Here is a 16,760-nt window from a genome sequence, read left to right as displayed (position 1 = left end):
GTCCCAAGTGTGAGGAGAAACAGAAAGAGAGAGAGTGAGCACACTGCAGCACCCAGCAGAGGGGCCAGACAGCATGCAGCAGTATAGCCAGTGATCTATGTGGCAGGAGCCAGCAACACCCAAGGTACTGATTCAGTCCCCCTGTGGAAGTACTGCACCCCTTGTAAGGGGATATCAGGAAATAGAGACACCTTATAAACTACCACTACAAATGCTAGTACCATACTGAGCCCAGTAAAACAACACATTTGTTGGTAAGCTGCTCAATCAGAGGTGTGTCACTCAGGTGCCAAAAGGGAGGGGTAATTCTGGCTAGGAAAAAAAACATTTTGTATCCCAATTGCTCACTGTGTGAGAAATATCTACATAATAATCAGATAATACCGTCTCACAGACTGCGTGCAATGCTCTCTAAACAAAGACTTTCACACATTTTTTATATTTTTATTGTTGATTTTATTTGGATTCCGGGCTGCTGTAATAAATCGTTTTACCTGTCACCTGGTGTCCACAACCATCTTTGAAAAAGAAACCTTAATGGGAATGCGAGGCAGAATTTCCATGTAAGTTAATTTCATGCTGTTACCTATTGTCACTTGAAGGCTTAAAGAAACTGTTACGGGCACACCTGAATTGAATATCATTGTAAGTTCACTTCCATCTGGCAGTGAGAGGGGATTCTGCGAGGGAATAAAGATTCCTGATTGAAGATAACATTTGCTTGTTATTTTATTATAGCGCTGGTCACTTGTAAAAATCTGTTTTGTCCATTGTAACTCGGGTTAGGGCGTTAACCCTCCAACAAGAGACCAGCTGCAAAATTGTCCAGGCACAAGGTGCACTATATTCCATTTGTTTTCCAGATCTGGCAGTGTGTATTCCAGTTGACAGGATGATGTCCATATACATACCCAATCTTAGGGACCCCCAGTGACACAGGGATGCCTTGACGTACGGCCTGGGGGCTTAGCCCTATATCTGTAGATATATGCAACCAAGATCTCTGTATTATCTGATTATTATGTAGATATTTCTCACTCAGCGTGCAAATGGGATACAAAATGTTTTTTTCCTAACCCCAGTAAAAGGATATAGAAGCAGGGCAGAGAAGTGCCTGCTAGATTCATACTGTCCAGGACAGTTCTATATTGAGTCTACCCCTGCAGTCTGTTTTAATACCACACAGGAGGTCACCCCAAAGGGAATCTGCCTGTCCCTCTGACAAGAGGACCGTTTATTGTTAGTTTTCCCTGTGGATTCTGGATTAGTGTGCACACTATTATACGGACTGTATACGTGTGAGGACCTGTCGACGAGGGACCATTGTTTTGAGCAGTGACTGGTTATCTGTGACTGTGTATATTGTTTGTTGCTAATAATTTGCATTAAGTTCTGTGAAGTGTTAAAAATGATTGCCGATTAGAGAGTGAAGATAGATAGAAATAAGTAGCGTCACCTGGCGGATGTCAGTTAGAACCACCATAGTCTATTTGAGGTTAGCATACTGGAGTGATTATTGTTTTATTTGATGCTTTATGGTGAATGTAATTATGCTGAGTATTTCTTATTGTCATTTGTTATTGAAACTTTACATTGACCAATCAGTGTGTTTTTATTCAAATAAATTACTGTCGCTGAAAACTGTGAGTTGTGTTGCTTTTGTGGGTCTCCTTGGGTTGTGCCATTCCCTGCCACAGGTTCTTCCAGAGAAGCGGTCCGAAGCTGCCGAAGCTGTCAAGTCCAGAATCAGGTACGCCATCGCACCAAGATCAAGTGTAGTATCTGTTCTTATCAGTTGGGTATGGACTGGCCTCTGGCAGAGAATAGAGAAAGGTTGGACTGAGTAGCTGCTCTGATGGGCGGAGGGTGTGGGACCCCTCTGTTTTTTCCCGGGAGCAGTGAAAAGTCTCACTGAGTATCTTCACCTCTGCCTTTGGTAGGAGGTGTTGTTTCCGTAAATCCACTGGTAAGAGGGGGGGAGAAACACTGGGCCTAGTAGTTTGACTCTCCTGACGGGGTTTGTAGCCCCCGAAGGATGAGCAGCGAAAGGCTCAGTCTAGTATCCAATCCCAGGGAGCGGAGAAAAGCTGAGACCGAGTAGATTGATCCAGGTTGGGGCAGGTCCTCAGCCTGGGCACAGCGAAAAGCTCAGCCTAGTATCTTAACCCTGGGAGCGGAGAAAAACTGGGACTGAGTAGATTGCTCTTCCGGAGGGGGTGCAGCCCCAAAGGGAGTCTTTCGAAAAAGCCCAGTGGAGTACCCATTCCCATGCCGGGGGCTGGAAAATGCCTGCTGGTGAGACAGAGAAAAGCTTGGTCGGACGCTGAAGGGTCGGCTGCCTGGAGCCCGAGGCTGCACTGTGCCCCCGGGGAAACTCGGGGGTGCCTGATTTGCACTGGTGATGTCCAGCACCATGCACTGAATGGCACACACACTGCGCACTTCCCTCTAGGTTAGGCTACACGTCCTTACCTCGTCCTTTTGGATGGGGTAGGACAATTTTTTACACCCCCACCCCGGCCTTCTGGCTAGGGCCTCTTTTTATCTCTTTCTTTGATTTGCACTTTTGAGCACATCACGTTTTTCGTTAGTTTGTCACGTTTTTTTTTGATTTGGGTAGTGCGGCTGTCCCTAACAGGCCTTCCGTTCCCCAAACGTGGCTGGGACTCTTCACCTTTTGGGGAGAGTCCCGGTCCCCTCGAGGGCAACCCCGAGCCGCAAGGCGGAGGGAAGCCTAAGCGGGTCTCTCCAAACCTTCGGGTGCGGAGGACCCACCATCCAAAACCCTTCCGGGGGTGGAGGAAAAGCGGGTCTCTCTGAGCTTCGGCGAAGAGGACCCACCGATCCCTTTTTTCCCTTCCTCGGCCTTATGGTTGAGGGGGGTTAGGGGAACCATGGGGCCTTTCTCCTTTGGGAGAGGGCCCACACGTTCGTACGGCTGCCCCCTTTGAACGTGTTTAGGCACAGCACTGGTGGTGGTGGGAGCACACCTCGGGCTCCCTGAGTTTCTTCAAACTCATCTGTTCTTATCAGTGGGTATGGACTGGCCTCTGCCAGAGAATAGAGAAAGACTGGACTGAGTAGCTGCTCTAATGGGCGGAGGGTTTGGGACCCCTCATGCCTGGGAGTGGTGAAAAGTCTGACTGAGTACCATCACCTCTGCCAGTGGTAGGAGGTGTTGTTTCCGTAAACCCACTGGTAGGAGGGGGGAGAAACCCTGGGCCTAGTGGTTTGGCTCTCTTGACGGGGTTTGTAGCCCCCGAAGGATCAGACAGCGAAAAGCTCAGTCTAGTATCCATTCCCAAAGAGCAGAGAAAGGCTGGGACTGAGTAGATGGCTCCTGTTCCATAGGTTCGTAGCCTCTGATGGGGAGACCGCGAAAAGCCCAGCTTAGTACCTTAACCTTGGGATCGGAGAAACACTGAGACTGAGTAGATTGCTCTTCCAAGGGGGCCTCAATCCCTAAGGGAGTCATTCGAAAAGCCCAGTGGAGTACCCATTCCCATGCCAGGGGCTGGAAAGTGCCCTACGATGGGAGCAGAGAAATTGGTGGGATGCTGATCGGTCGGCTGCCTGGAGTCCGAGGCTGCACTGTGCCCCCGTGGAAACTCAGGGGTGCCGGACATGCATGGGTGATCCCCAAATCACCATGCACTAGTAAGCACTTGCACTGCGCACTTCCCCTCTAGGTTAGGCTGCACGTCCTTACCTCATCCTTTTGGATGGGGTAGGACAATATTTCACACCCCAACCCCGGCCTTCTGGCTGGGGTCCTCTTTATTATTTATTTCTCTTCTCTCTCCACGTTAGTGCACTTTTTCACGTTTTCTGTTTTCTGTGGTGTGTCACTTGGTTTTTTTGGGTTGTGTGGTTGACCCTTACCTTTCCCCAATGTACCAAAGCTCTCATCCATTTGGGTCCCCTCGAGGGCAACCCCGAGCCGCAAGGCAGAGGGAAGCCTAGCGTGGGTCTCTCCAAACCTTTGGGTGCAAAGGACCCACCGTCCTGACCCTTCTGGGCATCAGGGCCGGTGCTAGGGTGTCCGGCGCCCTCCTGCAAACCATACATTTTGCGCCCTTTCACATTGCTATTGCAACAAGCTGCAGCCCGATTGTGGGAGTGTATGCAACATGCGATCCTATGGAGGATCTCGGGTACATGTACATGTATGCATACACCATCTCAGTGCTGTGTCCGCAAAATGTTGCAGTCACTAAAGGTGCCCATACATGCTGCGAGAATTGCATACGTTATGGGCTAGATCGCATCGCACGGCATGCATGCAATGTGTGTGCAATGCGATCCGAAAGCAGTACAAAAGTATGTGCAACACTCGTGACTGAGGGGGAAAGGAGGGGAGAGAAGGAGGAGATGGAAGAAGAGGAGAGGAGATAGAGGGGGCGGAGTGTTGAGGACTGGCAGCAGCACTGGCACAGCACACTGAGAAGAGGGAATGAAGGTGCTGTCTGTTCGTTATTTGATTGACAGCTGACAGGCGCAAGGAGAAATGGGTAGGGGGCGGATCCGGACATGACATGTCATCCAGACATTCACAAACAGTGCTACATACCTCAGCGCAAGTGTCCGTGAGATAGAGGGGGGCAGGTCACAAGAGGAGGACTGTGTGTGCGCGGTGCAGGGAGCTGCTCAGCCTCTCCATACTGCTGCCCGCTGTCAGTCAGGCGCTGCGGGTGGCGGGCAGGAGGCAGTGACAGTGAGGGCTGAGGCAGCTTTAGCAGAGCAGGGAGGTATACAGCGCCTTTTCAGCATGGCGCCTCCCTGCTTTGCAGGAGCTGCTGAGTGGGTAGCGCCGGCCCTGCTGGGCATTGAGGAAAGTGGGTCTCTCTAAGCATCCGCAAAGAGGACCCACCTATCTCTTTTTTTGTGGAAAACGGGGCCCTTCTCCTTTTGGAGAGGGTCCTTCGATCACACGGCCCCCTATGCACGTGTTTAGGCACAGCACTGGTGGTGGGAGCACACCTCGGGCTCCCTGAGTTTCTTCAAACTCATCGCACCACACTGTTACAGGGGCACTGTCACACAAGCTCGACCGCCGTGACCTACACATTGAATACCCCCCCAAGTCTTTAATATTGTCCCAGTCTGCCAACAATCACAACCTCTTCAATATTTTCAACCTCAATTTCTCCATTCACTGCTCTGACTGCTTTCCTGTACCTGTTTTGACACAGCAGTGGGATCCTGACACAGGTGAATGAGGACACATCTGTACTCGGACAAAAGAATGGAGCAGCTTAAAAAATAAAAGCGTAAAGCGATGTGTGAGGTTTAAAGCACATGAAAGGCAGCTTGGTTTCTCTCTATCCAACTATTATGTTCAGTCATTTGGAGGCTAAAATCGAAGGAACATTGCAGCAATTCTATAACATTCCATATTAAATAGTCATCTTACCTTGCTCTGCTAGAAAATATAAGCACAGTAGTTAAACACAAAAATGTAATATGTTTCATAAGGTTAAAAATGTGATAAAGAACAATAAATGAAAATATATTTTTTTTTAGTTTTTTTTATATGTGAAAAGCTAAATTCCTGGATTTTCCAACCAACATATTTTTATTAGATGTTCTTTCACAAAGTTTTAACTATAATGGCCCTCAGATCAGGACCTTGCAGATGCATTAACGACCGATTCCACACACACAATAACACAATAAAAACTGATAGCAGGTTAAGAAATACACCAGATTAAATTCCAATTTTTAAGCTATTCAAAATTAATAATGAAGTTTAAACCTTCAGCCATTACGTTTCCCAATACGCAGCTGGTGAGGAATATGTGAAGCCGCTCTCTTCTGTATATTTGCACAGAATAAAATAACCTTGTGGTTATAATACAGTTTTCCTGGGGATGCCAATGAGTGTCAGCTATTGCATCTCTCTTTGCATGTGAATTTAGTTGGCAAGGAAAGCTGATACTTTATTTTGTCTTGTGTATAGCAATACCAGCAATGTTATGTGCTATATACTGTAAGCATTCCCATGATTCTAAGTTTCTTAAATTTTTACCTTTTAGTAAATTGGTACCAAATTCTTCTAAGAACTCTTTTTTTCTCCAGTTTACATCTTGGATCTAAAAAAACACAATGAATATCAGTTTTATTTCTGATATTTATTGTGAAGGACCCTCACAGATCCAAATAACACCAAGAAGAAAATGTTGTTTGGTGATGTGAAAGAATATACTGCATGTGATTTGAGACCAGGGTCTGCTTTATGATTAGTTTATGATTGGTGTTCCTGTGCACCTCATACTCCCCATTCCCACATATCCTGTTTTAAAGCCATTTGGAGCAGCCTCTTTGATTCCAGTGAATGGCATGTACTCAGTGGCGGCTCCTGCTATAGGGCTGCAGGACTGCAGCCCATCCAGTTAAAATCACAACACCAGAGACGCAGACAGCACCAGAGCTCCGGTGCTCCCCCCCCCCCCCCCCCCCTCAGGCACCCCCCCCCACCTCTGGAGCTCTGGTGCTGGCTGTCTTTATCTCTGATATGCTGGTAACCTCCTCTCACCAGGCTTCATGAAGCAGCAGGGCAGACACAGCAACAGCCCAATCCCCCCTGTGTGGAGGAGTTCAGCATGTAGTGGATTCCTATTGGAAGCTGCTACTACTCATCATACACAGAGCTGGAAACTCCCCCCCCCCCCCTCTTGGGCTGCCAGTACATGGAGCAATGACACCAATAGCTTCCAACAGGAAGCCATTCTGTGCAAATCGCCAGAGCTACAGTGCTTCTATGGGCTGCTGTCAGTGCAGCCCAGAAGCTATTCTCTGCAGTGTCACTCAGTGAATCACTCAGTGTGATGCAGCAAAATGAAGGTATGGATTGCCCAAGTTAGGTGCATGAAAGTTTATTTTAATACAATTTTGTGTAGATCTTTATTAAGAGTATCATTTTGTGTACTTTAATTAATATTAAAGTTATTAAAAGTGTGTATTTTGCTCTGTACCTGTGTTTGTGTGCATATGACTACATTTATTTACAGTAAATGCACACAAACACTAGTACAGCGCAAATCAAACTAATAACCTACAAATAATTAATGACTGTTTGCAACGAGCAGTACCCAGAAAATTTCAGCCCCCCTTAAGTCTAAAGGCAGGAGACGCCATTGCATATACTGTAACTCTGCTTGGGTTATACTGTTATGGTATTGTAATGTAGCAACAGAGTTGCGACCACACAGACCTATAAGAAACCATATGCTCCAAGCCTGCATTTTATTTTAGGTCCTTCATTTTATGCATGTACTGTACATCTTTGTTTTGTCATACTACTGTATGCATGTTAGGTATATACAGGGGTTAAATAGGTGGTGGGGGTGAAACAGAGTTTCCCCAACTGTACTGGTAGGGGGAATTAGTTCCACCACCAACACAACCCTGCACAGTAATTCCAACATAAAGCTTGTCCCAGCTGCTTCCTTTTCTGGCACGGTATATATCAGTGGCGTAACTATAGCACCGCAGCCCCCGCGACCGCGCGGGGGGGGGGGGGCGCTATGCATGTGCAGGCGCCGTGGGGCTGCAGTGCTATAGTTACGTTACACCCCGCCGCCCGTCTCCCGCTGCACCAACCCCTGCAAACCCCCCCATCCCCAGTCTTTACCTGTGTTCAGTATGCGCTGGTCCCGGCTCCCTTCTTCTGCTGAGGACCACCACAAAATGGCCGCCCCCATATAGCACACAGTTCTCTGAAACTGTCTGCTGTATGGGGGCGCACATTTTGTGGTGGTCCTCATAGCAGAAGAAGGGAGCCGGGACCAGCGCGTACTGAACCTAGGTAAGACTGCGGGGGTTGGTGCGGCGGGAGGCGGGCGGAGGGGCGGGTGAGTGACTGGGCGCCCTCCCTTTAACGGCGGGGGGGCGTCCAAAATGTAGTTACGCCGCTGCATATATGATGTCATGCCACCACTGTAGAGAAGATGAGCCACTAAGAGCAGCAGGCTCTGCATGCTGACGACAAGGTGAGAGGGGTTTGGAGGAACACAGAGAGGTGGTGAAACTTGCGAGGCAGATTTGTGTAAAAGGGTAACTGCTACTGTGAGCATTATCTGTAAAAAACAAGCACTACTGTGGGATTATGTGTAAGGGGCACTACTATTGTGGACATTTTGTGTAAGGGGTACTACTGCAACACGAACAGTGTAATGGTTAGCATTACTGACTCACAGCACTAAGGTCATGGGTTTGATTCCCACAATGGCCCTTACTGAGCAGAGAATGTATATTCGCCCAATGTTTGTGTGGGTTTTGTCCGTGGACTTTGGTTTCCTCCCACAATCCAAAAATATACTGGTAGGTTAATTGTCTCCCAACAAAATGAACCCTAGAATGAATGTATATCTGGTAGGGAATATAGATTATAATCTCCACTGGGTTAGGTACAAATGTTCAAATCACTGCAGAATATGCGCGCGCTATATAAATAGCTGGTAATAATAAATAATACTGCTTGGGGCATTATGTGTATAAATGGAACTACTTTTGTGGGCATTATGTGTAAAGGGTACTACAACTGTGTGCATTATCTGTATAAGGGGCACTACTTGTGCATTATGTTTAAGGGGCTCTATTACTGTGGACATTTTGGCACTTATTCAGATCTGATCGCAGTACAAATTTGTTCTCAAAATGGGCAAAACCATGTGTACTGCAGGTGGGGCCGATATAACATGTATAGAGAGAGTTAGATTTATGTGAGTTATTTTGTTAATGTGCAGGGCAAATACTGGCTGCATTATTTTTACACTGCAATTTAGATTTCAGTTTCAAAACACCCCACCCAAATGTAACTCTTTCTGCACATGTTACATCTGCCCCATCTGCAGTGCACATGGTTTTGCCCATTTTGAGAACAATTTGTACTGCAATCAGACATGAATAAGGGCCTTTGTGTAAAGGGGACTGCTGCTGTGGGCATTATGTGCATAAATGTCACTACTACTATTACTGTTGGCATTATGTGTAAGGGACACTATTACTATAAGCATTCTGTATAAGCAACACTACTGTGTGGTATACATGTATAAAGAGTACTACTGTGTAGCATAAAATAAATAAGGGGCACTACTAAGTGAATGTAATGTGATTAAGGGGCACTACTCTGTGTTGTAATGTGAATAGGGGCACTACAATGTGGTGTAATATGAATCAAGGGCACTACAGGTGATGTAATGTTAACATGTTTGTGGTACTGTGTGGTACAATTTGAACTGGGGTACTGTTGTGTGGCTTCGCCTTTCCTTGTGAGTCCACAGTCCTTTTTTATAAAGTGTGGGAAGTTAGGCACAATTTATAGTTTGTAGGGGGTGCTGAAAAAACTGACCTAGGCTCTGCTAATGAAGGGGTGGGGTTCAGTGGCAGGGGAAATTAATTCCACCACCTCTCCAGGACCACTTTAAGCTCTGGGTATATGATATGTATGATATGTAAATGCCATTACATATTAGTCCTGTGCTCACACCACACTGCTCCTGGCATAAAATGTGATTCCTTTCATATTATACAGTTTAATGTGTTTCTGCGTCTCTGACTATCTATAGATACTGATGGCGCAAAGTGAAATAGTATATTATTCTTGCTAATCACACTGCAGTAAAATGTAAATGTGGCAGCTCTACATAAGCCACAGATACTCCCATGTGGTGTTTTACATGTTGCTCCTTTTGATCATGTCTTGTTTGTACAAATTCCCAGTTAAAATGAATGATGCCGAGGCATATAACACAGTCCTGGAGCCACTAAGATCAACAGCAGCTGTGAATATTTTTGAGGTGCCATTACTTTGTCATGGTGCCGTTGGTTGTCAGTAGCCTTTATTAAACATGTTTGGACACACATTTAATTTGCATGGTGGTGCATACTGTACCAGCTCAAACTCAACAAAGGGCCTAATTCAGCATAGATTGTATATGCTAAGCCGATCCTTAGCAATTCAAATGCAGGAAGAAGTGCATACATCATCCTGCATGTATTTGCAATTGTCAAAAATGGCAATGTGGTCACAGTTCTAGAGGATCCTCACAACCATTGGTTGCATAGCTCATCTGCGACTGCAGCCACAGTAAGTCTGACCTTATTCAGACTTGCAGTAGTCGCAGGCGGCCTTGCAAGGCGAAGGAAACTGCACTTGTGTCGCAGTCCTTAGCCTCACTACCCCTAAGAAAAAGGGGCAACATCCCACCAATTTTCCTGAAAACAGAAAATATATAAAACAGGTCCTGCATATTTTATCAACAATTGAGAAACTGCACATAGGATCCTGTCAGAAATCTGTGACCGAGTCCGTGTCTCTTAACTGTGTGCTGGTGTGTCCTGCGATGCAAGTCCCTGTTCAGCGATGTCCACAGGCATTCTCTGTGGCAACATGTGCATGATGATTCCCTGGGGCCACTTGCTGTCACATGTCCAAATTCCTCCAATGATTTCCCTTTGACCTTGCTCCTCTGACCTGTGAACTTGATCATGTGATCAAGGTGTTCATAGGTACTTTCTGTGGTAATTGATGTTGCGACTTGTAGCCAATTACAGACAGGCAGGGGGATATAGGTCAGGCCGCTGGCATTTCCTCCTTGCCTTGAACAACTTGTCTAATCTCTGAGTACTCCCCAGAAGTCAGGCTTCAGGTTCCCTTATATTATATTATACAAGAGCTCCCTGTTTAACCATTCATCTGCCAGGTTACCCTTCTAGCTAATAAAATCCATAGCTTCCAGGAGAAGAGGTCTAAGCATATCCAGCTTCCACCAGCAGAGACCACCATTGGCTCCCAAGCCATATACCATCTCTGACTCCCTAGTCAACACAGTCGTCGACTCTCAAAAGGCTATACAGTTAATCCATGGCTCCCAGGCCATTACACTCTCAGCTCCCAGGCCATTGACACCTATCTCGCCTCCCAGGCCGTCAACATCTACCTTGGCTCCCAGGCCATCAACATCACTCTGGCTCCCAGGCCTTCGACATCTCTGGCTCCTAAGCCGATGCAGTCCACAACTCCCAAGCCGACATTGTCAATAGTTCCCCAAGACCACTCAGTCCACAGTTCCCAGGCCAATATAGTCTCAAGTTCACCAGCACTACTCATCACTAACCATTCCTCAGTGATTTGCCAGTTAGGTGTGTGAACTCTTTCAGAGGGCCGCAACCTGTCCACCAAATGCAGCATAGTCCAAACCTCCTTGCGGGGGTCCTTGGTGAAAACAGTCAGTAGGGTTAGACTCTGCGTTGACAATACTCTGTTCAGAGTCTCGTCAACTCCCCCACCTAGATGTGTCCTCAGTGCACAGTGTTCTATGAACTGTCCATACCTCAAGCCTCCAATGTTTCAGTTCTCTGACCCTTCCACTGGCTCACTGCTGCCACAGCCGGGAACACCAGATATCTGAGCCCTGACAGATCCTTAGGCGATTAATAATAATAATAATAATAATAATAATAATAATAATTATATGAAGAAGAAGATGATGAATGGGAATGAGGAGGCGTTCAGTAAGTACAAAGAATGAAATAAAATTTGTAAAATTTGTAAAGGGGTAATCAAAGTAGCTAAAATGGAAACTGAAGAGCACAGAGAGAACAAAACCAATCCAAAAAAGTTTTACAAATACTGTACATAAATTAAAATAGCAAACAAATAATAAAAGAGAAAATAGGCCCAATAACCAATATCAATGATAAAAGCTTTACTGAGGATAAAGTAAAAGCAGAACTGTTAAATACGTTTTTTTTCACATCAATGTTTACTAGGGAAGAACAGACAGTGGAACATACAGGTACCATTAATGGGATGAATTAGCTAGATCTTAATATTGATTTCAAGACAGCTGTGATAAAATTGAGGCTCAGCAAAATCAAAACAAACAAATCCCCAGGTTCAGATGGGATTCCTCCTAGCGTTCTAATGGGATTAAGGAAGGAATTAGATAACCCACTGTACAGATGGAGCGCCTCTCGCTATTTCTCCGCCAGCGCCAGAATCTGTCCCCTGGCAATCGCCGGCAGAGAGGCGCTCCATCTGACTAAGACGCGTGTGCGTCTCACACGCACGCGCGTCTCAGTTTCCCGTCGGCGGGGGGACGGGAACCCTGTCTGTCTCCGCTTCAGGGAGACGGACAGGGTTAGGGGGGCGGCAAGGTGGCAGGGACCCGGGGCGACCCTTGGCGAGGCGGCGGGGACCTGGGGGGAGCCCCGTTGTAAGGAGATGCACGCGCACCCCCTTATGGAGGGTGGCGGGGGATGGCGGCTGGCGAATCTTCCGCCATCCCCTGCAATAGCGAGAGGCGCTCCATCTGTATTGCATTTTTGAGAACTCATTTTCATCTGGTAAGTTGCCGAAAGACTGGAGAATAGCAGAGCTACAGTAGTTCCAATATTAAAAAAAGGAGAAAAGGGGAGACCCAGCAAATTTTAGAGCTGTGAGTTTAACATCAATAGTGGGTCAATTATTTGTTTTTTTTTTTAAGGGAGGGTATCCAAAAATATTTAGAGCTCCTTAGTTATAAAGATGTCAGCAACAACCAAAATAATGGAAATACAGTAGACGTGGTCTTTATGTCTTTTGCTAAAGCTTTTGATACAGTGTTGCATAAAAGGTTGATAAATAAAATGGAGGATTTGGGACTAGGGGTAAAAATTTGTAGATGGGTAGGAAACTGGCTGCAGAATAAAGAACAGAGAGCGGTTGTTTTGGTTCGTATACTCAGCAAAGTTTCCATCTCTGCTGATGACACAAAACTGAGTAGAGTAATTAGAATAATCAAAGATATCTCCACGCTTCAGAGCGATCTTAAAAACTACGAGTGTCCAAAAAAGTGGAAAATTAAGTTCAGTGTGGAGGCAAGGTTATGCATCTTGGGAGACATAATTAATGTGCTAGTTATAAACTAAGTGGTGTGGCACTGGGTAAATCAGAACTGGAAAAGGATCTAGGAGTCCAAATTGATAACAAACTGGGGTGCAGTGCTCAGTTTCATGTACTGTAGCAACAAATAAGGCCAACAGGATACTAGCATATATTAGAAGGGGTATAGGGACTAGGGACCAACATGTAATTATGCTACTCTACAAAGCATTGGATAGTTCACATCTAGAATATGGAGTACAATATTGGGCCCTGCACTATAAAAAGGACATCATAGAACTGGAAAAAGTCCAACGAAGAGCAACAAAGCTAATGAAGAAAATGGGGAATTTAAGTTGTGAAGACAGATTGAACAAATTGGGATGTTTAAGGGGAGACATTCTGAACATGTACAAATATATCAGGGGCAAATATAAGGCACTGTCAGGCACCCTTTTTTCTGTAAGGAAGGACTCTAAGACATGTGGGCATGAGTTTAGATTAGAGGAGAGAAGGATTTGTTCCCTTAGAAATATTTTTTTTTACGGTCAGGGCAGTTAAATTGTGGAACTCCTGGTGAGGTGGTGTCGGCAGACACAATAAATACATTTCAAATAAGGTTGGTCAAATATCTATTGGGTAAAAACATCCAGGGGTACAAACAACAATCATAATCTGTCTTTAGAAGTATCAGAATACATTATATTTATTTATATAGCGCACAAATATTCTGCAGAGCTTTCCAGAGAACATTCCCATCAGCCATATGACTAATAAGCGATGTAGCTAATAGATCGTACATGGTAACCAAGTTTGAACTTGATGTCGCAAGTTTATTTAGCCTTAATTACTATGTGACTATGTAAGAAGAAGGAGAAGAATAAGTGCTCTGCAAAATTTCTTATATTTGGAATAAGTTTCTGAGTACATTCAGGGGGTTGCATTTAATAAGATGGGAGTTATAATGAAGATGGGATGTTCCCCATAACAGCCTACCAAATTCTATCTATTTATCTTCTATAAGGTGCTAAGTATATAAGAAGTACTGTAGAATCTTATTGGTTGCTATGCGTAACATCCCATCTTCAATAGAAGTCCCCATCTTAGTTAATGAAACCCAAGGACAGGGGCGGATTGGGACATCGGGATGGCAGGCCAGTCTTTGGACGGCCGATACTGGAGCCCCCACATCGGGCTGCTGGCTGGCTGCAGTGATTGGAGCTTAGCTCCGAACAGGCAGCTAAGCTCCAAACAGACAGCTAACCATCTGTGCATGCCCAGAGCTTAATGAAGCAAACATCTGATGGGGGAGCTGCCTTCAATCTCTTCTGCTGTTTCCTGCTCCACCCTGCTCACAGCTAATCACAGCCCTCCTCAGCTTCACACTCTCCAGGAATTCTGCTGGATGTCCCTGGGTCCTTGTGTTTTATATGTTCAGTCTCTCAGTGAACCATTGCCCAGCAACCAGGAAAGGGGTTTTAACCCTTGCAGCGCATGGCTAACAGTGGTTCCATAAGCAGCATTGTCTGCAGCTGTAGTTTAACATACAAATAAAGGGGTTGTTACCTACTGTGCTGTGCAAGCGTCTGATTGGTTAGTTCCAGCCCCAGGTAATGGAGCATTGCCCTCTGTTCTGCACAACATACAGTACATGCTTGACACTATACAGGTTGAGTGTCCCTTATGCAAATATCCATTATACAAATTATTCTGAAAACCCAAAATGTATTTTTTTTTTTTTTTTTTGCTAAAAACCTTCTGGCTACATCTGTAACTGGCACTACTGGGGAAATAACATGTAACTGGCACTAAATATGTGCAAGGACCGGATTGCTTGGTATTCAAATTCAGTGTCTGAGCTAGTACACAAACTTTGTTTTATGTTTTAAAACCTTGTTTCATGCCCAAATAAAATATATATGTGTGCATTTCATGTGTTTGATGTGTGTATAACATAAACGCAAGTTACCTCAAGATACCTCATTCTAATATAAAAATATTCCAAAAAACGGAATAATCAGTTTTCCAAAATTATTTTGGACCTGAGCATTTTGGATAAGGGATATTCAACCTGTATTAGCTTCCTACAAAGTTCTCTTCACTCCTCCTTATTAAAGTACAATTAACTTAAGGCTCCCATACACTTGTCCGATTTGGGATCGATTATGACGTCTGACATCCGATGTGATGTGCGTCCTATGCGTATCAGGGGTCGGATCGGCTACACATAAGATAAATCATATGTACAGCCATCAGCGACATATCATAGGTGCTCCTTAGCACCCACGATGTATCGCATCAGATCCCCAAGTAGAAGAGACACTCTCCCCGCTCTGCAACCCCGGCGGAAGGCAGTAAAATAAAAAATAAATAAAAAAAGAATGGGAGGCTGCTGATTGGCTGAAGTGACCTATCTCAGCCAATCAGCGCCTATTTATTCTTTTGAATGTGTTTTTTTTTTTTTTTTTTTATTATCCTGATTCCTGCCTTCAGCTCTCCTGGAAATATTACATGCAATAAATTGCATGCAATTTATCGCTTGTAAAAATGACACATTGGGGGAAATATACTAAGCAGTCCTATTTGACTGCTTTGTATTTTTACACATGGCGTTTGAATTCGTATTTTTAAATACAAATTCATATTTTTAAATACATATTTTAACCCCTTTGGTGGACTTTTTTTTAACCCGGGGAGGCAGTGTATTTTTTTTTTTAGGGAGCGCTCAGCATAAAAAAACTCGCCCAGTGGGGAGCGCTCCCTAAAAAAAACCACACTGCCTCCCCGGGTCTGGGCAGCGCTGCTGAACTGTCACTCAGCCGCTGCCCGGCCCTGCACCCCGGGGCCCCGTTCCTGTTACCGGCAGCCGGTTTGTCATAAGCTAGTGCCGGAGACTTCAATGCAAAAGCTGGAGGGGAGGGGGGAGGAGGCGCGGCCAGACTAGGCACTGAGGCACAGCCCGGAAAATTCTGGGGATTGCCACTGAAGGGGTTAAAATAAAAATTCATATCGGCAGCCTGCACGGATCAGTCAAATCTGTGCAGGCTGCAGTGTAAAAAAAAGTAGAAAAATAAATAATTTAAATAAATGGCGTGGGGGGGGGGGGGGTGGTGCAGAACCAGCCACAGGCTCAAAGAGCCATTCCTGGTTTTAAAAAAAAATCAGGAAACCATTTGAGTAGGGTTTGCCTGTATTTTTTAAAACCAGACGGTCCTGGTTTCTAAAATATGGGGGATAACACGAGAAGGTTTCCCCCATATTTCAAGTACCTGCACCAGGCCCAACCAGCCAGCAGGGTAATGCCACAGCCGGGGGGAGACTTTTTATACAAGTACCCCCGACCAAAATATTAGCCCCTAACTGGTCATCCTGGGCAGGGGTCCCACCCTCAATGAAGGGGTCCCCCCTCCGGAATTTACCTGGAGGCTGAAGCCTGGGGCTGTCCCTGGTACCCCTGGGCTGTGGGTACCGGGCTGATAAATAAAAACACAAACACACCTGAAAAATAAAACTTTATTACATTCAGAGCCCTTTCATACTGATACTTAATTATTAGGAATTAGGAATCACCACTCTTTTAAATGGTGATTTATATTTGTATTCTATCGATGGTATATACATTCGTGTTTGTAATTACAAATACAAATGTGCCATAGTTACAAAATCGGAGTTTACAATACGAATAAGATTTTTTTAACTGTGTTTGGGGGATGCAGTCAAAATCCTGACGGTCAAATTACCGACAAGGACAAAATCCCGACATGGACAAAATCACGACATTTAAAATCCCGACAAAGACAAAATCCCAACATTTAAAATCCCGACAGGGTCAAAATACACGTGTCGACAAAAAAAAAAAAAAAACAGTGGAAAGTCATGTTGACTGTTTCAC

Source organism: Crinia signifera, chromosome 9, assembly GCF_055691185.1.
Source record: "Crinia signifera chromosome 9, ASM5569118v1, whole genome shotgun sequence".
In the NCBI taxonomy this organism is placed as follows: domain Eukaryota; kingdom Metazoa; phylum Chordata; class Amphibia; order Anura; family Myobatrachidae; genus Crinia; species Crinia signifera.
The sequence above is the reverse complement of the archived record's forward strand: the minus strand, read 5'-3'. Positions refer to the sequence as shown.